Raw genomic sequence first — 25,567 nt, 5'->3', positions numbered from 1 at the left:
CTCCACAGACACAGTTCTGAAAGCCCCGCAGCCCTGGACTTAATGTATAAACAACCAATTGCATCGGTGTGTGCAATCACATATGCAGACGGATGTGTTTAATCTCACAGAAGCACGAACGTATTTGCGTTCAAGCATATATCCGAAGCGATGTGTGTACAGAGGAGCTGCTGGTATTTTCTCTGTTCAGCATGCTTCGTTGTAGCTCTCTTGACGATCGCAGGCTTATCGGCTTTCTTTGCACGACTAGAAAGAGATAGCATCGGAAAGCTTGCCTTTGCCTACTTCAGCGCTGGAACCTAGTTGCTACGCCTGCCGTTTGTCCACGTGCACACACACGGTTCCTCCCCGAAAACCACACAGAAACCTTTCCACAATCACCCAGCTATGTGCACACATCACCACGCGCACGCAGCTAGAGAAAAGCACCTACCTTTTCACACACTGATGCATAAGCAAACGCCTGGCCACACTTCCGCAAGCGTGCCCACTCCTGTCTATTGACAGAAAGACGGACGTGAAATGTACTGACAAGCTTGAGGGTAGACACGACTGTTGATGTATAGCGTACTGCAGACACGCGTACGTGGCTGCACGAGCATACACTTTTGGAGGCTATCTGCAGATATGCGCCTGTTCCTGGACGACCCTGTGCGCGAAAGCATTTGTGCCTACAATCGTTTGTCTGTCCAAATGTGTGTGCCTTGCTGCAGGCTCCGCTCATGCTTAAAAGCTGGAGGGAGTGCACAGCTGTGCTGTTTCTCGTCAAGGTTCCGCGTGTTGCACAGTCCTGCATTTCTCATGCGGACAGATGCAAGGGAGCTCTGCTAGGAAAGGAACAAAGACAGTCACAGGCAGTACTGAATGCTGCTCCGTGGTACCTCTCTCGTATGGCAAATGCTTCACAGTCGCCCGAGGAAAGACGCTTGGCAATCGATCCACAAGAGAAACGAAACAGATGACGCCATAACGCGAAAGAACAGAAGGGCATCTCTTCCAAGGTTATCCCTGATCTATAACTGAGGGCAAACACTTGTGTGCTTGTGGGAGAGCATGTGTCTTTCCTGTAGGTGTTCGAGTGTTTTGCTCAGGTTTAGTTTGCTCAAGCTCGATAATCAGGGGCTAGGATACCTGCAGACCGGTCCCTGTTTGTGTGGAGACAGTGTGCCTGAAAGTCTGTGTTCGTTAGCGCCTGCTGTATCTATCCGTCACTCCATACGCGTGTGAGTCCATGTCTTTCCCTCCAGAATCATGTGGGTGGCTTTTGTCGCACATGTGCATCTGCGCTAGTGTAGAGTGCAGCTGAGTGTGTCTCTTGACACTTGTTGTGCATTGGCTGTGCCTGTGTGGAGACAGTGTCCCTGAAAGCTTGTGTGCCTTAGCGCCTGCTGAATCCATCAATTTCTCCACCCGCATGTCAGTACGTCTTTCTCTCCACACGCATGGGTGTTTATTCCGTCTCCTATGTGCATCTGCACTCCCATTGAGCTCAACTAAGTGTGTCTGCTTACACTTTGTGTGTGTTGGTTTTGCTTGTGTGCAACAGAACAATCATGACACCTCAAGTGAAGAGAGAAAACGGGAATCATCTAGGTAGAGGAGACAAAGGCAAAACAAGGCAGGATTGAAATGTGTTTATGTAGACTGCTTCCCTGTGCTGACTTTTCACAGTTATACCAGAAAAAATCTGAGAGGTAGATCTACCCGAGAAACGCTTCCAAAGAGGTCATTTAGCGAAAGAACAGCAGAGCCTGTGTGATATGGCTGCACGTGTAGCCATTTGTGTATCAAACGTCTGCATAGAAATTTGTCAGTCTGCACAGACATAGACGTGCTTGTAAGTTTATACACGATGGTAGTGGTGCAAAATTTTGAACGCGGTCCCATGTTTGTACACGCTTGTGAGATGGTCCGATTGGGTGTACAGGCTCGTGAGTTTATTTGGAGTCTTATTTATACAAGAGCTGTAGCGTGTGCACAACTGTGAGTGTTTGGGTAAGATTTTCTGCACATATGGAGCTGACCTTTCCCCTGCTTGCGTGTGGACACAGAAGCGATATGAATGGAAACCGCTGAAGCAAAATAGACTGTGGATAAAGCACAAAGGACTTACCCATCCTCAACCAATGCCATGATACCTGCTCTCTAACCACCTGCAGAACGAAGGGATATTTTTCAAATTTTAGATCTTCCAGTACGAGGACCTGGAGATAGAAGATTAAGTTGTACAGAAGCAGGGTTCTTAGCTTATGTTTGACTAGAAAATAATAGATATATTGAATCTAAGGAACTAATCATTTACTTCATGTAAGTGTGTACCAGTTGCGCTTCAGAGGAGAACTGCCAACGTGAAGAGGTAGATCATCAGACAGATGAAAAGACCCTCAGAATCTCCGCCGAAACAGAATGCATGTCCTGCAATTGACACTAGGTGACAGCAAAGACCGTGAAATAATCAGTATCCTGCCTTTAGGCCATTCTTTCTTCCTTTAGATGCTTGGTATGTGAAAAATTGCCCCAAATCGTTATGAATATGCAAGAATTGGAGCCTACTGCTTGACCTTTTCTTGGTCCGCATGCACACATAGGGACCCTCACTGAAACACAGGCAGAAAGAAGCCTTTCCACGAACACACAGATATGTGCAAAAGCTACTGCATGCCTGCTTACACAGCTACGGAAAAGCACCTACCTGTTCCTACAGTGATATTGAAAAACAGTGATAATTCTGCCTGTCTTAAAGGTGCAAAGGGTGTTTTGCTGATATTCAAATACGTACCCTGGTAAATAAATATATGAACTTAACAGCAAGGTCTATATTCTTGCTTTGCTCTTTAGGGTTCTGTCAGGATTTGTCTGGCTCTGTCAGGCCCTGTCCAGTGTTGTCAGGTACTGTCAGGCTTAGTTGGGCTCTGTCAATACATATCAGGCTCTGGTGAGGTTTGTGGAGCCTTGTCAGACACTATTGTGCTCTGTGGCATTGTCGCAGGCCCTGTCATGCTCTGTCAAGCCCTCTTGGGTCCTGTCAATATTTGTCGAGCTCTGTTCAGTTCAGTCAAGATTTCTTGGGTTTTCTCAGAACCTGGCTGGCTCTGTCAGGCTTTCTTGGGCTCTATTGGGCTCTGTCAGGCAAAGTCAGGATTTGTCAGGCTCTGTCACGATTTGTCAGGCTCTGTTGGGGATTGTTGAGCTCTGTCAGGCTCCACGTAGTGCTGTTAAGCTCTTTTAAGCTTTGTTGGGTTCTGTCAGGCTGTGTCAGGCCCTGTCGTGCTCTGTATATGCTTTGTTGAACTCTTTCAACCTCTGTCGCACTTTGTAGGCCTCTGTCAGGATGCACAGGAATCTATTGTTCGTTCTGAGGTGCTGTCAGGATTTGTCGGGCTCTGTCGAGTTCTGTCAAGTTCTATCAGGCCCTGTTGGGCTCTGTCTGGATTTGTCAGGGTGTGTGAGACTGTGTCAAGCTCTGTCAGGCTTTCTCAGGTTCTGCTGGGCTCTGTCAAGCTTTGTCAGGCGCTGTGGAGCTTCGTTGAGCTCTGTCATGCACTCGCATTCTCTGTATGGCTTTGTCAACATCTATCAGGTTTTGTCAGACTCTTTCAGGCCCTGTCAGTCTCTGTCAGACTTTGTCAGGCTCTCTTAACCTTCTTTGGGCTCTTTCTGCTGTACCAGGCTTTTTCAGGCTCTTTGTCTAACTCTGTAAGGCTCTTTCAGAATCTGTCATGCTCTGTCAGGCTCTCTTTGGCAATGTGGAATTCTGTCTGCCTTTGTTGGGCTCTGTCGTACTCTGTTGGGCCCTGTCACGCTCTGTCAGGTTTTGTCTGGCTCTGTATGGCTTTGTGGAGATCTGTTGGGCTCTAGCAGGCCTTGTCGGGCTTATTTGGGCTCTGTCAAGCCCTGTTGGGTTGTGTCAGGCTCTGTCAAGCTCTTTTGGGCTCTTTCTGCCCTAGGAGGATTTTTTCAGGCTCTGTAAAGCCCTGCAATGCTCTGTCAGGCCTTGTGAGGCTCTGTTGGGTTCTGCCAGGCTTTGTCAGGCTCTCTCTGGCTTTGTCAGGCCCTGTTAGGCTCTGTCCAACTCTGTATGGCTCTGACAGAACCTGTCATGCTCTGTCAGGCTCTGTTTGGCAATGTGGGACTCTGTCCATCTCTTTAAGGCTCTGTCGTGCTTTGTCAGGCCCTGTAACACTCTGTCAGATTTTGTCTGGATTTGTGTGGCTTTGCAGAGATCTGTTGGTCTCTGTTGTGCTCTGTCGGGATTTCTCTGGCTCTGTCGGGCCCTTTCAAGCTTTGTCAGTCACTGTCAGGCTTAGTCGGGCCCTGTCCATACCTGTCGGGCTGCGGTGGGCTTTGTCGGGCTTATTCAAGCTCTGTCAGCCTTTGTAAGGCTGATTCTGATCCTGTCAGGCTCTGTGAGCTTTGTCAAGCCTTGTCATACACTGTCGCACTCCGTCAGGCTGTGGCAGGCCCTGTCATGCTCTGTCAAGCCCTCTTGGAATCTGTCAACCTTTGTCAAGCTCTGTAGGGCTCAGTCGGGATTTCTTGGGCTCTGTCATGACCTGGTTGGCTCTGTCAGGTCCTGTCAGGCTCTTTTGGGCTTTGCCAGGCTCTTTCAATTACTGTTGGGCTCCTTCAGGCTTTGTCTGGCTCTGTCGAGCTTTCTTGCCCTTATACAGCCTTTGTCAGGCCCTGTTGGTCTCTCTCGGGCTCTGTCAGGCTCTGTCAATCTCTTTTGGGCTCTTTCTGCCCTACCAGGCTTTTTCAGGCTCTGTAAAGCCCTGCCATGTCCTGTCAGGCCTTGTCAGGCTTTGTCAGGCTCTGTTGGGCTCTGTCAGGCTCTGTCAAGGTCTGTTGGGCTTTGTCGGGCCCTATCTATCGGTGATGAGCTCTGTCGGTGTTTGTCAGGCTTTGTTGAGCTCTGTTGTGCTTTGTAAGCTTGTTCATGCTCATTCAAGCTCTTCCGGGCTTTGTAGCTCTCTGTCAGAATTTGTCAGGCTCTGTTGGAACCTGTTGAGCTTTGTCAAGCACTGTCAGGTTTTTTCAGGCTCTGTTGGGCCCTGTTCACCTTTGTTGAGCACTGTTGGGCTTTTTCAGGCTCTGTCCAGCCCTGTCAGTCCTTGTTGGGTCCTATCAAGTACTGTCAGGCTTTTATGAGCCATGTTGGGATCTGCCTATTGGTGTCAGACACTGTAGGACTTTGCCAGGTTTGTCGAAAACTGTCAGGCTTTGTCAATCCCTGTCAGGATTGCTGGGCTCTGTCAGACTTTTTCAGGCTTCATCTGGCTCACTCAGGCTTTCACAGTCTCTGTCAGACTCTGTCAAACTCTGTCAGGCTCTGTAAGTTTCTGTAGGGCTCTGCCAGGACCTGTCATGCTCTGTCAGGCCCTGTTTGGCAATGTGGGACTCTGTCTGGCTTTGCTGGGCTCTGTTGGGCCCTGTCAGGCCCTCTCACACTCTGTCAGGATTTGTCTGTCTCTGTCAGGCCTTTTCAAGCTTTCTCAGGCACTGCCAGGTGTAGTCGGGCTCTGTCAACACCTGACGGGTTCTGGGGGCCTTTACCAGGCTTTGTTGGGCCCTGTCTGGCTTTGTCAAGCTCTGTTGGGCTTTGTTGGGCTCTGTCAGGCTCTGTCAATCTGTGTCATGCTCTGTCTATCTGTGTCGGGCTCTGTCACTCTTTGTCAGGCTGTGTTGAGCTCTGTTGTGATTTGTTGGCTCATTCAGGCCCTTTCAGGCTTGTCATGACCTTTCGGGCTTTGTAGGTCTTTGTCAGGCTTTGTCGATCCCTGTCGGGTTTGCTGGGCTCTGTCAGGCTTTGTTGGTCTCTGTCAGACTCTGTCAGGCTTTGTTTGGCAATGTGGGACTCTGTTCAGCTTTATTGGGCTCTGTCTGGCTTTGTCAGGCTCATTCTGTCCCTGTCAGGCTCTACGGGCTTGGTTGAGCCTTGTCAGACACTGTCGCGCTCCGTTGGGCTTCAGCAGGCCCTGTTGTGCTCTGGCAAGCCCTGTTGGGTTCTGTCAATCTTTGTTGAGCTCTGTAGGGCTCAGTCAGGATTTCTCAGGCTCTGTCAGGACCTGGCTGGCTCTGCCAGGTCATGTTAAGCTCTTGTGGGCTTTTTTGGGCTCTTTTGTGCTTTGTCGGGCTCTTTTGATCCCTGTTGGGCTTTGTCAGGCTTTCTTGCCAGTATTCAGGCTTTGTCAGACTCTGTCAGGCTTTCTCTAGGTATATCAGGCCCTGTCAGGCCATGTCAGGAATTGTAGGATTCTGTCGGGTTTTGTCGGGCTCTGTTTGGTATTGTTGAGGTCTGTCTGGCTCCACTGGGTGCTGTTGGGTTCTTTCTAGCTTTGTTAGGCCTTGTCGGGCTCTGTCAGGTTCTCTCAGGACCGGTAAGGCTCATTCAAGCTGTGTCTGGCCCTGTTGTACTCTGTAATGCTTTGTTGAGCTCTGTCATGCTTTGTCAGCCTCTGTCAGGTCCTGCTGGGCTCTATTGTTCATCGTCAGGTGCTGTCAGGATTCGCCAAACCTTTTTGAGCTCTTTTGGGCTCTGGCAGGTCCTGGAGGGCTCTGTCAAGCTTTGTCAATCTCTGTTGGTTTTTTTCAGGCACTGCCAGGCTCTTGTGTGCCATGTCAGTTTCTGGCAGGCTCTGTTGACAGCTGTCAGGATCTGTCAGGCTCTGTTGGGCTTTGTAGGGCGTTGTCGGGCTTTGTTGGGCCCTGCATGGTCTATTGGGCTCTGTCGTGCTCTGTCAGGAGCTGTGAAGATCTTTTGGGCTTTCTCAGGCTTTGTCGGGCTCTTTCATGATCTGTCGTGCTATATCAGGCTTTGTCAGGCTTTTTGGGGGCATGTAGGGCACTGTCAATCTGTGTCATGCCCTGTCAGGCTCTGTCAGGCCTTGTCAAGCTCTGTCCAGGTCTTTTAGTTTGTGCTGTTGGGCTCTTTCAAGCTTTGTCAGGCTTTGTCATGCTCTGTCAGGTTCTCCTGGGATCTAAGGCTCTGTCAAGCTGTGTCAGGCTCTGTTGTGGCTGTCTGTAATGCTTTGTTGAGCTCTGTCATGCTTTGTGGAGCTCTGTCAGGCCCTGTCAAACTCTATTGATCACTGTCAGGATTTGCCAGGCCTTGTCAAGTTCTGTCAGGTCTTTCAGGCCCTGTTGGTCTCTGTCAGGCTCTGTCAGGCTTTGTCAGACTCTGTCTGGCTTTGTCATTCTCTAAAAGTGCTCCAAAAACTGGACACTCTTGTGATGTTGTATTCACACAATTATTGCATATTCATTACAATTTGGGGGAATTTTTATCGTACAATGCATCTATAGTAAGAAAGAAGTGCATAAACCTAGGGTTAGAATGATGTTAGTTATTTCACAGTCTTTGCTGCCATCTCACGTCTCTCACAGGGCATGCAGGCTGTTTCAGCAGGGCAACAAGTAAACACTTACCTAAGACAAAGATTGGTTTCTTACTTAAAAGACATCTGTAAATTTCCAGTCAAACATAAGCTAAGCACACTGTGTCTATACAACTTAATCTTCTGTCTCCAGCCCGTCATGCAGGAGGATCTGAAATTTGAAAAATATCCCTTCGTGTTACAGCTGGTTACAACACATTTCTCATGTCGTTGGTTAACGATGGGTAAGTCCTTCGTACCTTAACCAGAGTCTACATTACCTTAGCAGCTTCTCTTCATATCGCTTTTGTGTCAACATGCAAGCAGGTGAGAGGTGAGCTACAGATATGCAGAAAATCTTCCCAAACACTCACAGATGTGCACATGCTACAGCTCTTGTATAAATAAGATTCCATACAAATGCACGTGCATGTACACTGCCATGGACGTTCTCATGCATGTGTAGAAACACAGGACAACAGCCAAAATTTGCACCACTAACGTGTATAAGCATACAACCACGTGTATGTCTGTGCAGACTGACAAACTTCTGTGCTAATGTTCAATACACGAATAGGTACACATAGAGCCATAACACAGAGGCTCTGCTGTTCTTTTGCTATATGACCTCATTGGAAATGTTTCTCGGGTAGATCTACCATTCAGTTTTTTCCTCATATAACTGAAAAAATAGCACAGATAAAGCGTCTACATCAAAACCACTTCAGTCCTGTCTTGGTTTTGCTTTGTTGCCTCTACCTAGATGATTTCCCTTTTCTCTGTTCACTTGAGGAGTCATAATTGTGCTGTTGCACACAGGCACAAACAAAACCCACAAAGTGTCAACAGACACACTCAGTTGAGCTGAAAACCAGTACAAATGCACATATCCACTGAAATTAACACACATGCTTATTGAGAGAAAGACAGGTACTCACAATCATGTGGGGAGACGGATACATTCAGCAGGTGCTTACACACACGGACTTTCTTGGACACCATCTCCACACACACTGGGTCAAGTCTTCAGGTAGTCATGATAGTCATGCCATCACATGTAGTTTTGCACAACTACCGAACACTTACAGGAAAGACACTCGCTCTCACACAAGCACACAAGCACTTGCCCTCACTTATATATCAGGGACAAGTTTGTGCAGAGGTGCTCTGCTGTTCTTTCGCGTTAAGGTATGGTCTGTTTCGTGTCTCTTATAGTGGGTTGCTAAGCACCTTTCCTCGGGTGACTGTGAAGCATGTGAAACAATGTTGTGAACAAATTATCTGCTGTTTTTTTCTCTGTTTGGCATATTTTGTTATATCTCTCTTTCTTATAGCAGGCTTAGTGCTTTTCTTTGTATGACTAGGTATAAGGAGAGAAAGAAAGAGCATAGGAAATCTTGCCTTCTGCCTTTTTCATTGTTGGAACCTAGTTGCTACACCTTCTGTTTGTCCATGTGCACACAAAGGATTCCTCATCGAAAAACATGAGGAAACCTTTCCACAAGCATCCAGGTATGTGCACCCACCACCACGTGCATGCACACGCAGCTACAGAAAAGCACATACCTTTTCACACACTGCTACAGAAGCAAACGCGTGGCCACCAACATGCACACTTCCGCAAGCACTCGCACTCACATCTATTAAGAGAAAGATGTCCGTCAACCGTACTGACGTGCTTGAGGGTATACACGGCTGTTGGTGTTTGGCATACTGCACCCACGTATACATGGCTGCATGAGAATACACTTTTGGAGAGTACTTGCAGACAGGTGCCTGTTCTTGGACGACCCGGTGCGTTAAAGCATTTGTGTCTATAAATGCTTGTCTGTTCACATGCGCGTGCCTCGGTGTGGGCTGTAGTCATGCTTAAGCTTGAGAGAGTGCACAGCTGTGCTGGTCATTGGAATGGTTCTGCATGTATCTATTTGCGCAGTCCTGCATTTCTCATGGGGACAGATGCAAGGGAGCTCTGCTAGTAAAGGAACAAAGACAGTCGTACGCAGTACTGATTGCTGTTCCATGGTAATTCTCTACCATGACAAAAGCTTCACGGTCACCCGAGGAAAGGCACTTAGCAGTCGGTCTACGAGAGAAACGAACCAGACCATAAAGCGAAAGTACAGCAGAGAATCTCTGCACAAGCTTGTCCTGATATATAACTGAGGGCAAACACTTGTGTGCTTGTGTGAGACTGAGTGTCTTTCCTGTAAGTGTTTGGCAGTTTTGCAGTGTTACATGTGGTGGGCTTGACTCTCAACGTCTAGGATACTTGCAGACCTGACCCAGTGTGTGTGGAGAGAGTGTGCCCTAAAGTCTGTGTTCTTTAATGCCTGCTGAATCTATCTGTCTCACCACATGCCTGTGAGTACTTGTCTTTTCCTCAACAGGCATGAGTGCTTATTTCATCACATATGTGCATCTGTGCTAGCGTTGAGCTCAAATGAGTGTGTCTCTTCACACTTTGTGTGTTTTGGCTCTGCCTGTGTATACCAGCACAGTCATGACTCCTCAAGGGAATAAAGCAATAGTTAATCATCTTAGTTGAGGCAGCAAAGCAAAACCAAGGCAGGATTGCTGCGTGTTTGATATAGACAGATAACCTGCACTGACATTTCACAGTTACATGAGGAAAAAGCTGAGCTGTAGATCTACCAGAGAAATGTTTCCAAAGAGGGCCATGCAGGGCTCTGTCAATCCTTGTCGAGGTCTTTTGGGCTTTGTTGGTCTCTGTCAGGCTTTGTCAGGCTCTGTTGAGCTCTACCATGCTCTGTCAGGCCTTGTCAAGTTCTGTCAGGCTCTGTCAGGCCCTGTCAGGCCCTTTTGCACTTATCTGGGCTCGGTCAGTCTTTGTCCAGCTCTGTTGAGCTCTGTTGGACTCTGTCAGACCCTGTCAGGGTCTGCTATTCTCTCTCGTGCTCTGTTGGGCTTTGTTGGGCTCTGTCAAGCTCTGTCAGGCTTTGTTGGGATTTGCCAGGCTCTGCCAGGTCTTGGCGTGATCTGTCAGGCCCTGTGAGGTTCTGTCAGACCCTGTCAGGCTCTGTCACACTCTGTCGGGCTCTACCAGGCTTTCTTGGGCTCTGTCGGGCTTTGTCAGGTTCTGTCAGGCTCTGTTAATCTTTTTTTGAGCCATGGGCTGTGTCAAGATCTGTCGGGCCCTTTCAGGCTCTATCGGGCTTTGTCTGGCTCTGACTAGCCCTGGCAGGCTCTGTTGGGCTTTAGGGCTCAGTTGGGCTCTGTCGGGCTTTGTCAGGCTCTGATGGGTCCTGGAGGGATCTGTCAAGCCCTGTCAAGCTCTCTTGGGCATTAGGGTTCTGTCAGGCTTTGTTGTGCTCTGTCAGGCTTTGTCGGTCTTTGTCAGGCCCTGTTGGTTTCTTTCAGGATTTGTCGGGCCCTGTTTACATGTTTTCAGGCTTTGTTGGGCCCTATCAGTCTTTATCAAGCTCTTTTGGACACTTTTGGGCTTTGTCAGGACCTGTTACATTTTGTCAGGCTCTGTCAGGCCCTTTCATACTCATGCAGGCTCTTTTGGGCTTTGTCCAGCTCTGCCAGTCTCTGTCAGGCTGTGTCAGTCTTTATCTGGCTCTTTCAGGCTTGGTCAGGCCTTCTTAGACTCTGCCATTCTCTATTGGGCTCTGTTGGGCTTTATCAGCCTCTGTCAGGTTCTGTCAAGACCTGTCGGTATCATTTGGGCCCTGCAGGGCTATGCCAAGCACTTTTGGGCTCTGTTGGGCTTTGTTGGACTCTGTCAGGCCCTGTTGCACTTATTTGGGCTCAGTCAGGCTCTGTAAGACCCTGTCGGGCTATGTCAGCCTTTTTTGGGTTCTGTTTGGCTTTGTCACGCTCTGTCACACTTATTCGGTCTCTGTTGGGCTTTGTCCAGCTCTATCAGGCTCTGTCAGACCCTGTCTGGCTCTGTCATTCTCTCTTGGGCTCTGTCGGGCTTTGTCAGGCTCTCTTGGGCTCTTTTGGACCATGCAGGGCTCTGTCAAGCTTTGTTGAGCTCTTTTGGGCTCTGTCAGGCTCTGTCAAGCTCTATCATGCTCTGTCAGGCCTTGTCAAGTTCTATCAGGCTCTGTCAGGCCCTGTCGGGCCCTGACAGACCCTTTTGCACTTATCTAGGCTCAGTCAGGCTTTTTCCAGCTCTGTCAGGCTATGTTGGACTCTGTCAGACCCTGTCAGGCTCTGTCATTCTGTCTCGGGCTTTGTCAGGCTTTGTTGTGCTCTGTCAAGCTCTGTCAGGCTGTGTTGGGATTTGTCAGGCTCTGCCAGGTCCTGGTGGGATCTGTCAGGCCCTGTGAGGTTCTGTCACACTCTGTTGGGTTCTGGCGGGCTCTCTCTTGAGCTCTGTCAGGCTTTGTCAGGTTCTGTCAGGCTCTGTCAAACTCTTTTGGGCCCTGTTGAGCTCTCTCAAGGTCTGTCAGGCTTTCTTGTACTCTGTTGGGCTTTATTGGGCTCTGTAGGGCTCTTTCAAGCCCTTTCAGTCCCTGTCATCCTCTGATGGGTCCTGACGGGATGTGTCAGGCCCTGTCAAGCCTTGTTGGGCTTTTGGGCTCTGTTAGGCTTTGTCAGGCTTTGTCAGGCTCTGTCAGGTTTTGTCAGGCTCTGTCAGGTTTTGTCAGGCTCTGTCAGGCTTTGTCGTGCTCTTTTGGGCCTTGTCAGTCTTTGTCAGGTTTTGTTGGCCTCTTTCGGTCTTTGTCGGGCCCTGTTACATTTTGTTGGGCTCTGCCCGTCTTTGTCAGGCTCTTTTGGATCCTTTTGGGCTTTGTCAGGACCTGTCAGGCTCTGTCGATCCCTGTCAGGCTTTGCCATTCTCTCTTGGGCTATATTGGGCTTTGTTTGACTCTGTTGGCCTCTGTCAACTTACGTTGGGTCTTGTCAGGTTCTGTCAGCCCTTGTAAGCCTGTCAGGCTCTGTTGAGCCTTGTAATTCTCTGTCAAGCTCTGTCAAGCTCTGTCAGGCCCTGTCGGGCTTTGTCAGGCTCTGCCAGGTCCTGGTGGGATCTGTCAGACTCTGTCAGTCTCTGTCAGACCCTGTTGGGTTCTCTAGGGTTCAGATAGGACCTCTTAAGCTCTGTCAGGCTTTGTGAGGTGCTGTCCAGATCTGTCAGGCTTTGATAGGCTTTCTCAGGGTCTCTCTGGCTCTGTTGGGCTCAGTTGGGCCCTGTTGGGCTTTTTTTGGGCTCTGTCACGCTCTATCGGATTTTGTCAGGATCATTCAGGCACTGTCAGGCCCTGTCAGTCTCTGCTGGGCTTTGTTGGGCCCTGTCGTGCTCTTGATATACAGTTTACTAGAAATTTACTGTGTAGACGGCAATGTATTATGTAACTCAATAACAGTTAAGAATTTATACATAGTGAGCAACTTAACTAACAGAGATAAGACAAGCCTGCATGCTTGGTGGCTGAGATAACCAGAACCTCCAGCACTGTGTGCACAAGCACAGGCACGTCATGAGAAGAGCCAGAGGCCAAAAATGTAATTGCAAAGAGCAAGTTTTATTTTAGTTACCTCTCTACTGGGGGATCTCCATAGCCACACCTAAGCTCCCAGGCAGAGGTGGCGTAAGCGGGGATGCAGGTGCTGATAAGATTAGCCCTGCTGGAAGATCGTTAGGCTGGCTACGCTCGCCTATATTTAAAAGCTTAGAGCAGATGCAGCTTCTTGCTGTGCTCTGCTCTTTCTCAAAACAAAGCAGGAATCTCAGACATGATAAGGTACTGTAGGGTTTCTCTCAGGCCTGTGTTATCTCACACAGAGGTTCTACTTGTCAAGCACACAAGGTCAGTAAAACAATTAGTGTGATGTATGTGCTTTCTTTATACTTCAGCTGTGGGTCACTTGAGCATGTTTACCTTTCTCCTCCTCGCCCAGCCTTCTGCAATTCCCATTCATTCCACCCCCTCGCCCAAGGGACCGGCTTTGCTGGGGCCAGAATAGCCATAGGTGTTCACGTGGGCATGTAAAGTTCAGAACAGAGCAATTTACAGAGATACTCAACAAACACATATATGTCTATAAAGAGAGAAAAGGAACAAATATATGTGTGCAATAATAGGTTGCATCTGGTGTCCCGTCTATCTTCTCAAGAAATGAGATGAGTCCTTCAGCCAGGCACTGTCAGTGGATTGCTTCATTTGATATGTCAGTCACACAAGATGTTATCTTCTATCCTGGCTAGTTCATTAGCTGTCTTGAAGCCACACTTGTGTTAAAAAAGTCAGAGCAGCATCTTCAGCCACTACCTACCCAAGGGAAAAAGAACCATGAGAAACATTAATGTTAAAAAAAAACAACCAAAAAACCCTTGGCATAATGCATATCTGTAACAGGACTATTGCGGTAATAAATGACTGCAAGAGATCTGCAGCTATTAGTCTTGTGGAGGTGTGTCCTGCGTATTATACTTGTAACATAGGGTTACAAGGCATGACGAGCCAATCTGTGATAGGGGAGGAAAACAGGGGCATCTTCTCCTTCCAATAATACATACGCTGTTGCTCTAGCTTCTTCAGCTAGTATTATTCCAGGTTTCACAAACTGTTGTGGGGTAATTACCCACACAGACTGGAAAGCCATGGCCTGTGCTTTCTCAGATTGAACTTCAAAATGATGTTGGGTCCGTGACACCAATAAAACCGTTCCAATACTGTCTCCTCTAGACAAACCACAAATAGTCATTGAAGATATCTGAAATACAAGAACTCGAGAGTCTGATATTAGCAAAGGATGCAACATAAGAAGAGAAGTCAGAGTACACAACCACACAGCATTCTCAGGAGTTATTATGTGGACCTTCATATCCAGATTAATAGGTTGCGGTCCCACTTCACAATCCATTGGGGTGAATAATTCCATTTCCCCTGTAGTTAGTATTTTGGGAGAAACACCATCTGGAAGGATTTCAATCCGCACCATGTTTTGCACTGGGGGTGTTGTGATGTGATCATAGGGTGTTTGATTATGGATAATCCAACTGTTAAGCAAAAATCTGCTTTAGTCAGATGTGGGCTCCAATGTTGCAAAGTTTTAGTACTGGTTAATTTTTTCAGTTGTTCCTTCAACATCCCATTCATCTTTTCAATTAAGCCATTGGCCTGGGGATGATATGCAATGTGAAACAACCAGTCTATACCTAACCCTCGAGCCCAGTCTTGTACATTATGTCCACTAAAGTGTGTCCCTTGGTCACTCTGTATTTGATGGGGAGGTCCATAGTGATGGATGAGTTGTTCTAGTGCCTCAATCATATTATGCTGATTAGCATGTTTAGTGGGCTTGGCAAATAATAGCCCTGACACCATATCCACAGCAGTGAATACATATTGCCACCCCCTAGATGGGGGTAAGGGGCCCACATAATCAACTTGCCAGGTATTCAAAGCTCACTGACCACGCTTTATCTGTCCCCATGGCCTACATAGTGCTCTCAGGTGTAACCGTGTACAAGTATGCAATTATGTGCACATGACATATAAGCATGTAGTGGCAAAGGGGTTTGGTTATGAGCAATGTCCCATGCATGTGCAGTAGAAGCTGAGCGATGACCACAAGCAATATGTGCATGTAAAGCCTGAGCATGTATGTCGGCAGAGGTCACCTCATCTACCTCTCTGTTGTTCTGTGACTCAAGTGAGTCATCTTTTTGATGAGCTGAAACATGTCTCATTTTCAAAGGAGATGTCTGTACGTGCTGCCAAATTTGTTGCCATATATTTGCCCCCCATATTGGATATCTTTGTACATGCCAATCGTCCTGGGCCCAGCGGGGCAACCACATTTTGAGACTTTTATATACTACCCAACTATCAGTATATAAATAATGTGGCTTCCCTTCCAGGATAGCAAGAGATGCTGCAAGCAGTTCAGCCCACTGACTAGAAGCCTGCACACCCGTTTGCCATAATATTATGCCTGGTAAAGGAGCAAATGCAACTGCCCTCCATTGCCTTTGTCCAGTTGCAGTATATGTTGCACTGCCATTAGTAAACCAGGCATCCTTCTTGTGCTCTTCTGTTAACTCATCGTAAGGGGGAGCCTCCTCCACAGGAGAGGTCAGGATGTCTCCTAGAGGAAGAGTTTCGCCAAGTGAAGGCACATGATTGAATGATATTGTACCAAGAAGGGTGGCATGTGGGCTAGTCACATGTGAGTTTCCTGGTAAAAATCATTGCTGCAGATAGTGTTTCCACTTCCAGTGCGCAGCTGCCTGAGCTACTCCTGCATGGGCCCTAACAGAGTCATCTGCAACCCAGCCATGAATAGGTATGGGGGTGTGTACAGTTACACTATCTTGACCCATGATATGTTCAGTTTCCTGCAGTGCCCAAACAACAGCCAGAATCTGTTTTTCCATTGGGGTATAATGAGTAGCACACCCTTGCAGTGCTTTAGACCAAAACCCTACGGGTTCCTTCTGATTTTTTGGTCCAGTCATCTGCCACAATCCCCAAGAGACTACATCATCCAAAATTGTTACTTCTAGTTCAAAAGGATATCCTTGCCTGGGAGTATATAATCGTGCATTTTCCATCAAGGCACTTTTACAGGCATCAAAAGCTTCTTGTTGTTGTTTGGTCCACTGCCAGATAGCTTTCTTTCTAGTTAGTTTCTGCAGAGGCCTCATTAAAATTGCCAAATGCGGGATAAAAGTCCTCCAATACCCCAGAAGTACCAAAAAGGTCTGTAACTGCTTTACCGTGGTTGGTACAGGAAATTGCTGAACTGTCTGCTGCACTTTATTTGGTATTTCCTTAATCTGCTCATGCCAGGCGACCCCCAAGAACTGTACAGTGGTACTAGGACCTTGTATTTTCTTTGGATTGATTGTCCAGCCCCGGTCCTGCAAATGTGACTGCAATGACTCAGCAGCCGCTTCAATTTCTTGCTGTGACACTGCCATAAGCAAGAGATCATCAATATAATGGTATGCAGTAAGAGTACCTGACCACGATGCTACATCAGCTGCTACCATTTGATGGCCTACAGAAGAGCTGTGCTTGTATCCTTGGGGCAGTACCTGAAAGGTATATTGCTTTTGCTGCCAGGTAAAAGCAAACTGGTCTTGACTCTCTGGGGCAATGGCAATTGAAAAGAAAGCATTAGCAAGATCTAGTACCTTTTTCCATGGCAATAAGTTCTTGCCAATTTTTTCTATGAGTGTAACCATATCTGGCACCATAACTGCAAGGGGAGGGGTGACTTTATTAAATTCTCTATAGTCTACAGTCATTCTCCAAGTGCCATCTATTTTTCAAACAGGCCAGATAGGATTATTGAAAACCGTCATGGTTTCTCTAATGATCCCCACTTGCTGGAGTGCCCGAATAGTCTCGCTAATTTCTTCCTCCCCCCCCCCGGATGCGATATCGTTTTATAGTCACCACCTTGGCAGGTGCAGGCAGCACAACAGGATCCCATTTTGGGAATCCACGCAAGACAGTTACAGACTGGATAGCAAATCCAGTGTGTGGAGAGCCGAAAGAAAAATGACCATTTAAGGTTTCAACTGTCCGCCCTGCTAGGACATCAATACCCAGAATATATTCTTTAATTGGGGCAATCAACACTGTTGCAGTAAATGCCTTGGCATTTGCGATTGTGAGGGTAACAGTAGCTTGGAGAGCAGGGGTTGGATGTCCCCCCAAACCACAAATCTGTGATGTAGCATCTTTGTTCTTAATATCACTATGCAACACTGTGACCTCAGCCCCCGTATCCATCAGAGCTAACACATTCAAAATCCCCCCAGACCGCCACTCTGTTGTTAAAGGAACATAAGGGCGTTGGTCTCCCTCAGGATAGGAAGCTACAGTGGCAGCAACCTCAGGGGATCCGCCAAACCTTCAGTCCCGCTGTTTAGGCAACTGCCAAGCAGTGCCTTGCTTTGAAGCAGCGGGTGGGGTGGAGGGAGGGTGCGGGGGGGCTGATGCAGCTGGAGATGGCTGGCTTTTTGCCGTAGATATTAACTGTCGACAGCGGCAAAACAGTCCTGCTGTTGACAGCCCACTTGGTTCCGATCGTGGGACACTAGCCTGTAAAAGATCATGCCACATCTGTCTCCTTGTCACCTGTGCTGTAGACCCTTTTGATTTTGCTGACTTTCCCTTGTTCACCATTCGGATAGAGGGTCCTGAGAGCATAGTCTCAAGATCTTTCATGGCAGTCACCAGAGCACCTGCATTACCCGTGGCAGCTTGTATTGTTGATATAAGGCAGGGTTTCACCGAGACAGGTGCTCCCTTCAAAAACTCCATTCTGATACTTCTTGTGATCGGTATATCATCTGAACTAGTCCCCGTCAACAATGCATGAGCCATTCCCATTTCCCGTAGCAAAGTGGTACCATCTGATATTGTAGACCAGCTTCCGAGGGAAGACGTTAACTCCCTAGGGTCTGTATGTGTTGCTAAAACTGCTGCACACAACCACTGATATACTGTAGGTGTGGTAACGTCTTCCCCATTTGCATTTCTAATATTCTGCAGCTGGACAAATTCTCTTTGTATCAAATCATTCTTAGATATAGGACATAACTTGACCCCATTAGTGTGGACACACTGTGCCTAAATGTTTTGTGGTGGTGTAAGCATCTACCATATCTATCCATCTCTCCACACACACGTCTTTCTCTCAACAAACATGAGTGTTAATGTTGCCATATGTACATCTGCACTGGTGTGTGAGTGTAACTGCGCGCATCTGTTGAAACTGTGTGTTTGGTGTGCCTGTCTGTAACATGACTGCCATGACTGCTCAATGTGAACAGATACAAGGGAAATCATTTAGGTAGAGGCAACGAAGCAAAAACAAGGCAGAAATGAAATTTGTTCCACACAGTGTTTCCCTTCGCTGACTTTTCACAGTTAAACCAAGAAGAAAGCTTAGCAGTAGATATACAAGAGAAATGTTGCCAAACAGATCATTTAGCAAAAGAACAGCAGACCCTGTGTTAAAAAGCTTGTGGTTATATGGCTGCACCTGTACACCTTCGTGTGTCCGTGTGTGTACAGATGACTGTGTGTAAGCTTGTATGTTCACACAGAGACAAAGCGGTACATTTCTGTCGGTGTGTGCATAAGCATTAGTGTGCCTGCAAAAGTATGTGTGAAAGCTCTTCTGTATATGTGTGGGTAAATGATTGAATATTCGTGTTCAGACAAGTGGTATATAATCACATGTGCTTATAGGCACACTTCTGAAAGTCGTGCACCCAAAGACTGCATATACGTACAACCCCTTGCACCAGTGTGCGCAACCACAAACTTACACAGATGTGCTTAGTGTCACAGAAGCACAAACATGTTTGCGTTCAACAATATGCAATTTTGTGCCTGCCTCCTCCTGACTGCTCTGAGTATGTCCGAGTAGTTATTAGAATGACTATGAATTACTATTAATTATTTATTATATATTGTTAATTATTCATTGTTAATTATTAATTCTTAATTATCATGTAGAATGACTATGACTTTTGTTGCTGGCATACTGACTTCCTTCTAGCATCCAGACTTGTAAAGAACAACATCTTGTCTCTGTTTCTAAGATGGGCTCATTGCACACAGGGAATGGACTCAGACTTCAATGACAACACTGCTAGTGCTCCTTTCCTGTTATTTTGAGGATTCCTGGTTTGCAGATAAATAAAAACTGAGTGTCAGAGCACACACATTTCCCTCTGAGATGGTTCTTCTGCATGCACGAGTGCCTGTGGGTTGATATGCTTGTGAATGTATAAAGGGCTGTGTAGGCACAAATGCCTTTCATACAACTTGAGGAGGGCAGATGGCTGTGCCCGTGTTCATTGAAACAAGAGGGCATCTGTGTGAGAAGATGTTGCCTGCTTATGTGTGTGTAGACACGTGCAGGAATGTACACAATGTGTCATGTTTATGTGGACATCTAAATAGGGGTGCGTCATTTGTATGTGTGGCTTTGTGTCTGCAGATGGGTGCATGTTTACACATGACTGTCATAGATGGTGTCACGGAGGCACCCCAAAAGTCAATTTTGACAGGTGATAAGCTCCAAACAGACTTTATTCTAACCAGAACTCTTTAGCAGAGAACCAACAAGAAACCAGGTTTATCCAAAATTATTCAACACTCCAGTAGAATTACAAAACAGCCGGCCAAGAGTTTAATTACTACACAGTTGATTCTAACTCAAGGTATCAGGGAAAAGTCATGTCTGAAGGAACTTTGGCTACTTCCTGCCAGCAAGGAAGGTGGAGGGAAAGGCCACTTTCCCTTACAGTTGCCTGGAATGTGCCTATGCTTCCCCTCCCTTCCAACCCATCTCATCAGCACTTCTGGGATAGGGCTGGAAGGAGCCCTGCACACCCACAGTATGTGTTTGCACCCACACACAGCCCTCATATGCATTCCATCACAGAAAATACTGCACCAGTGAAGAGCAGTTCCAATACTCACACATACATGTGATCAGCCTGATTGGAGTGGGGAAAGGTTCAAGATGTTGAGAATCTCTTGCCCATGCAGTCTCTCCTTGGACTAAAGAGGGCTGTGGAAGACAGCCAGGGAAAAGGGTCTTGTCCTGCTTTATTTCCTGTGCTTCTTGATCTCGGGATAGGAGTTGCTGTGGATAGGGATTGAATAGGGATTGGTTTATTCTCTGCGTGTGCGTGTGTGAACTAGGCAGGTTTGTGTGACCTTGGGTTTTGTGTCTATATGTGTAGGAAATAATGTGTATAATGGTGTGTGATCACAGCTGTGCATGTGTGTACAGGAAGTGTGTTCAGCTTTGTTTGTGAGTGTAAATATGGAATAAGTGTGTATGAAGCCTTGTGAGTATATAAGAGTATGTATGTGTGTGTGCCATGATGTCTAACCAACAGTGTGCATGTGCAGTGAAATAAGTACATACACATCCACGCACAAGTTTTTGTTTGTTTCCAATCTGTTCATTTCCCCCCTCATCCCCAAACATGGTTTCCCAGCTACTCCTTTCCTCTCGCAGACCTGCTGCAGGGAGTGTTTTGTAACAGGTTCAGGGCCTAGGGTTGAGATTCATTTATCTGGAGTTCAAGAATCCTGGAGTTGTCAGGAAAACAGGTAATGGAGATGTTGTTGCTGAAGTGCGAGTCCATTCCTGGCATGCAATGAGCCAATCTTAAAAACAGAGATATTCTTCATTTCAGAGTTGCACAGTCTAGATGCTAGAAAGCCAGCATGCCAGCAACAAAAGTCACAGTCATTTTATACAAAATCTTATCGCTACATTGACACCCTCAGGGCAGTCCTAAAGAGCCAATTGGTTACACATTCGCCTATTGGTTACACAATAATTGTAGTACTATGCATAATCACGAGGGAGAGGTCTCATGCTGGGTTGCCATCTTCTGTCCTGTGGGAGTGCTTTTTAGTATTATAATCAGTCTATAATGACCAAACTTCATCTAAAGGACACTATCTGACAATGTTGAGATATATATTAAAAAATCACTCAGGCTTCAGGATGTCTAAGGTGAAAAGAGCAGACTAACCTGAAACTGGTCAATTGCTGATGGGATTCACATATGTTTAGGTTAGCAATTGCCCACAAGATTCATTCTTTAAGTGGTAATGACTACAGAAGGATAGGAGGAGAGAGTCACTGTCAATGCCTTAATAGGGTCAGGGTGGAGAAGAACCTGCCTATATATGGATGGCCACACAAAATGCCCAGGGAAACAAGTTTCTCATTTCTGGCACTGTTTGGGCCACTAGGAACACTCTACATGTGGAGGGAACTGAGTGCCTGAATGCTGGGGGTCCTCTTCCCATCTGTAGGGAGATATTAGGACTTAGTGAAATAGAAGTGAGGGAATAGAGGAGGGAGCAATGCGGGTAACCAGGCTGTACTAGATGGATTAAATCCCCATGTGTGAGGAATTAAAATTCTTGCTTTTGTGATAATTGTGCCCATCTTACAGGTACGGAGGGTGTTTTGCTGATATCCAAAGACGTGCCTGGTGAAAACAAAGGTATGAACTTACTGTTAAGCAGGCATTCTTTTTTTTTTAACAGCACTGTCTATTTTCCTCCACAAGTGCTCCAAAGACCGAACGCTCTTGCATTGCTTATATTCACACAATTCTTGAATATTCATTACAACTTGGGGGAATTTTTGACATACAATACATCTATACTAAGAAATAATTGCATAAACCTGGAGTTAGACTGAAGTTCGTTATTTCATGGGCTTTGCTGTCATCTAGCTTCTTTTTTGCAGGGCATTCAGTCTGTGTCAGCAGGTCTTCTGAGGGTCTTTTCATGTGTCCACTGATCAACCTCTCCATGTTGGCAACTCTTCTCAGAAGCACAGCAAGTACACACTTACGTAAGTAGTTTATTAGTTTCTTTCTTACTATTAATTTCTAGTCAAATATAAGCTAAGCACCCTGCTTCTAGACAACTTAATCTTCTGTCTCCAGCTTGTCATGTAGGACGATCTAAAACTTGAAAAATATGCCCTCGTTTTGCAAGTGGTTAGAAAGCATTTATCATGTCATTGGTTAATGATGGATAAGTCCTTTGTAACTTAATCAAAGTATACATTAATTTAGCAGCTTCTCTTGACTGGGACAGAGTCCCCTGTTCTGGACATAGCCTTGGTCCTGTCTTGACAAGGACAAGTAATTAACATCCAGGAACGAAAACTCTCCACACAAAAGCTGAAGACAAGACCAAGGCATCTGGCTTCTCAGTATTCGCTTTCCTTTCTGTGTGTCACTGTGGTTATCTGCTTCATGCCCAGAGCCAGAAGGGACCCCGAGGTTGGAACTGCTGTTCCTTTTATGCCCAGCCGCAATACTTCTTTCCCAATGGAGAAGCAATGCACTCTGTTTGAGATAGAGTGCAGGCAACTTTCCCGTGTATCGTGCCGGGAGGTTTATTTGGCCTGTAAAAATCAGTCCCTGGAAAGAGACCGTGTAGTTGGACCGGTGCAGTTAATATTTTTGACCACAAGGTGGCACCTCTGACAGCTAAATGGAACTAGAAAGCGCAGGACTGCCTCTCTCTCTGTGTCACTAATCCCTTCACATGGCCCATCTGCACCCAGTCCTTCCACGGCATGCAGAGGGGCTTCAAGCCCTGGCTCAGCAAGCATCTGCCACCTCATGGAGATTCAGCACTCCACTGAGATGCTCCAAAAGCTGAGTCCTAGACGCAGTGCCCTTCCCCCACTCCCTCCTAGCAACTTCCCCAGCAGTTGTGCTTGGTTATACACTAACCCCTGAGGTTGTGAAACCCTCTGCCCCCTTGCCCAACATAAGCTCCCCCAGCCAAGAGGGGGATGTTTGCTCACCTGACAGCTATATACTATTGGTTAATCAAAAACTGCCCCCCAGATCCTTTCCCCATAAGTGACTGTGGAAGGGTTTTCCTCCATCTGTCTGTAAACCCCCTCCTCTTTCTCAGCATGCTCTGCTCTAATTCTCCAAACCCACTGCCCTCCAAGCAAAACCAGGTGTCTGGGCCAATACCCCTAATCCACAGACATGCCTGGCCTCCCAGAAGTAGGCTGAGAAAGCCAGCATAGAGGCAGTCCTTCCCACTCCCAGAGCCACACAGTCCTCAAAGAAAAGAAGAAAAAAACCACTTCACTGTTGCATGAAATAAATAAACTTGGAGGGGCACTGAGGACAGTTTTCCCAGGGTAAATCGAGAGGAGGGGTGGATGTAACATATCTGAGGATTCTTACGGTTCAAACATGGTGTCATTTCCTCTCGATGTTGCATTCCCAAAAGATTAAGTCAGGCCTCCGCTTCCTCCATGTGTAACTCTCCACTCCCTTCAGCATGAGACTCTGACTTTGTGGAGAACTACAGATGGGAAACCAAGGCTACAAATGGTTACTATAGGAAACAGAGAAACTTGGAGGGAGTGAGGAGGGCTGCTATGCAATTTCTATTAGGTTGGCGCAGAAGCGCTGATATCTGTGGGTGAACAAGGAGCAGAGTAGCCCAGAAATCTCCCGGGACTGTAGACAGAGAACATTTTCCAATCCATCGCTGGAGGTGTTGTCTAATTTGTGTGCCTACTATATAACAGGTCAGATTCACTTCCCTTTGAATGTTGCTGGGTTTTAAAGCAGGGAATGAGCGTAATATCACTGTTTAAATTTGAAATGGAGCAAAGAAGAAGTCTAATCTCTCTGAATGTGGGCCATACCAATTGACTATAGTCTGCAGTGATGTAGTAAGGAAAATCAACTTTATCCCTTCTAAACTAAAAGGACAGCACATGACTTGTTTGGCTGTATACTGCCAAGCAGCTGACTGAAGCTGAGAATGACGAATGGGCAGGCTGTAACTCAGGTGGTGGGCAGTGGCTTACATCCTTAATGACCTCACAGCATACAGTTAGAATGTTTCTGTCCTCTTGTGGATTTCAAAGGTAGCATTGCTTATTACAACAACAGAGAAGTACAATTCACATAAACTGAACATTGCTTCCTGCTTATCATGCACCATTATATTTTATAATGCAACAAGCAGAAGTATTGCAAGCTATCACTGATCTCTTAAACCATATTCTTTTCCAACCCACTATAAGTGTGACACACCAACAGAGGAGCATATGGGGTTTCTTTAGGATTCTGAGGCAAACCAAGCAATCACTCTAAAGCAGTGTATGTCAAGTAAGAAAAAGTAACAAGTGTGCTTATAGAATATTTGAATTCATTAGGAACGCTGTGGGAGTAACAAGCTTGCAAACCACAAACCCAGGTATTGCAGACATGGTCTTATCAAGGTCACAAACCTCCAGGAGAAGGCAACCCCAGAATCACCTGAAGCCAAACACCTGGCCTGTATTTGGGTTGTTTCCTAGTATCTGGTCTGGCCAACCCACTGCATCACCTGCTGTTTGTTGCCCTGACTTGCCTACTCTTCTTTATCTCTAGTGTTGCTGAATAGCAAAAGAGAGTGCAAATCCCCAGGGGAAGCTAATGCTAAGGTATATTTTGGCAGTCCACCAAGGACAGAAGCAAAGATCCTTCATGGACATTGAGGCATAGGCCTAATCAGAGGTTCTCCAGCTCATGATGTGGCTGTGGGGAAAGGGAGATGCGGTCTGGCATGCAAGTGAACTGTGCAACTCCACAATCTCCACCAGATCCAGCATCTCCTGCTTAGCACCTGCATACCATTTCCTCACGTCTTCCACTGAACTTTCTTCTCCAGAGAAACACTGAGTTGGGAGACTCCACTAGCCTTCTCCTTCTCATCATCATGAGGTAGGGGTAGCACCATGGATCCTAGCTGACATGCACTTGCCTTTTCTTCCCTGTCCCCATGCAGAGCTCCAGACAGTGTCTGACAGCCCTTAGGGGAAGAAAAGGCACTGCCATTAGGCCTCAGCACGGCAAAGACCTGTGTCATTTATTGCTTGGCTTCACGCTTGCCATTCTCCAAGCTATTCATGCCTGTGCTCACTGGGGTCCCCAAGCCAGCATGTGCTATGTTTGCCCCATTTAGAACAAACCTTATGGATATTTTTTGAGCAGAAACACCTGAAGATGCTCTGGAAAGGATGCCAATGACCTGAATCTCCTAAGCCTGTGAGCAGAACAGCAGAGAGGTGTCCATGGTAGAACATGTGTGAATGAAATTGCCTTGTACAGCTGCTTTCAAAACCCTAGAAGTCTCACTGGCTACATCCCAGTGGAACCACTCACACCCCTCTGGAGGACAAGCTCCATCCTGCCAACAAGGGAAATCGCCTTGGGCGGGCTGTTTCACAGTGAAGAGGAGGCAATGGCACAGATGGTTTCAGTCCCTGGACACTCTTTGAATTTGCCAGACAAAGTGTGCTCCTGGAGCAGAGCTGCCAGAAGTCCTCGCCCCAGAGACAGCACCAGGTTGAGGCACCCAACGCTCAACAGCTAGATTCAGTGTCACAGGGAGAAACCATCTCCAGAAAATCTTGGGCTACTGCCCCTCGGCAAGGAAGTTGGAGAAAGGCCACTGTGGCCCAAATCCTCAGCATCTCTTCTTGCTCATGCCTCCCACTTTGGGCACACTCTATTCTCAGGCAGCCAGAAAAAGGGGTTCTGGCTTGGTGGTTTTTTTTTTGTTTGTTTGCTTGTTTTTGTGTGTGTGTGTTTGTTTGTTTGTTTGTTTTCCCTTGACTCTCTTGATCCCAGAATGAGAGGTGCTATGGGTAGGGATAACATGGTGAAGCTGAGA

The sequence above is a fragment of the Columba livia genome, chromosome 1 (genome assembly GCF_036013475.1).
Source record: "Columba livia isolate bColLiv1 breed racing homer chromosome 1, bColLiv1.pat.W.v2, whole genome shotgun sequence".
NCBI classification, from domain to species: domain Eukaryota; kingdom Metazoa; phylum Chordata; class Aves; order Columbiformes; family Columbidae; genus Columba; species Columba livia.
The sequence above is the reverse complement of the archived record's forward strand: the minus strand, read 5'-3'. Positions refer to the sequence as shown.